Source organism: Pistacia vera, unplaced genomic scaffold (assembly GCF_008641045.1).
Source record: "Pistacia vera cultivar Batoury unplaced genomic scaffold, PisVer_v2 Contig680, whole genome shotgun sequence".
In the NCBI taxonomy this organism is placed as follows: domain Eukaryota; kingdom Viridiplantae; phylum Streptophyta; class Magnoliopsida; order Sapindales; family Anacardiaceae; genus Pistacia; species Pistacia vera.
In genome coordinates, this window is record NW_022196535.1 from 451,833 (window position 1) to 453,144 (window position 1,312).

Consider the following 1,312-nt stretch of genomic DNA (forward strand, 5'->3'; position numbering starts at 1 on the left):
ATAGTACTAAAGAGGAGTTGTTACAAAGTTCTCAATAACAAAACATATATCCTGCATAAATAAATCTCTACTCAAAGGATTTCTCAAATATCAACTTGGATTGGGGTTTACTTACCTTGTAATGGTGTGATTCCACTAACACTTCTCTTTTCCTTAGTAATTTGTCCCTTCTCTACAATTTTAACAATAAAACTATAAGACTTCAATGTACAAATATATGCAAAACTTCACATCTAAAGCAAGAATCCTTACCTTAGGATGCCTTAGATTAATTCTCTACCAAGATCCAACTAAGAACTCTCAAAAATCCTTGAAAGCTTGAAGGAAAAATTGAGAGGAAATGGAGAATGGAAGAGGCGGTGGAAGAAGGATGAATGAAGGGTTTACTAAGCTTCAACCCTTTTTAGCTCAAACTATATTCATTCATTCCCATTTTACCCTTACTCTTTCTTAGGAATTCCACTTTTGCCCTTTGAATTCTTTGCAAATGCACCCCCATTTAAACTATTCTTCATGCAATTTCCTTGCATTTCACTCCCCACTTTTCCTACTAATTAGGAGTAGAATGGTCATTGTGCTCCAAAGGAAGAATTCTCTAGAAACTTAATAAACATTTTGTTATGCCCTTTGCCGCAGTGAAGAATCGCAGTGAAGAATCTTTCTTCGCCCCGGCTAAAAATTCCAGAACCTACACCGTAGGTTGCAAGGCTTCATCGCTGCGGCGAAGCTTCTTCTTCGCCCCGGCAAAGTCTGAAAAACAAAAATTCGCCAAGTCTTTATAAATTTCAGGGCAATCACTCAACCAACTGACAATATCCATTCAACCAAGGACCAACCAAACAATATGAACAATATACCAACTCAATTAAGAGCAAAACAATAAAGATGCAAGCAATGCAACATAAATTAGCTACATACCTCGAGTGGGGCGTTACAGTAGTCTAGTGTGCAAAAGCAAGGGTCGATCCCACAGAGGTTTGTAAGCAATTTATTAATCCTAATAACTTTGCTTCAATTAAAACTAATATCTAGAATTAATATAAAAGAATTATGGAAAATCACTTCAAAAGTAACAACTGATTAAAGCTAAAATTAAGCCACTATAAAAATTATCTAAAACCCAGGGTTCCAATTTCACCATAACTATCCAGCTCTATGTCAACCATCTATCTATTGTTTATCAATTCACTCACTAGGGTTCGCACTCACTAAATCAAGGTATTACCGTAAGGCTTTTGGAGTTAACATAGTATCTTTAATGCAAGACTAGCTAGAGTGTATAGTCTAGCCTATGGATTAAAAACCCTTTAAG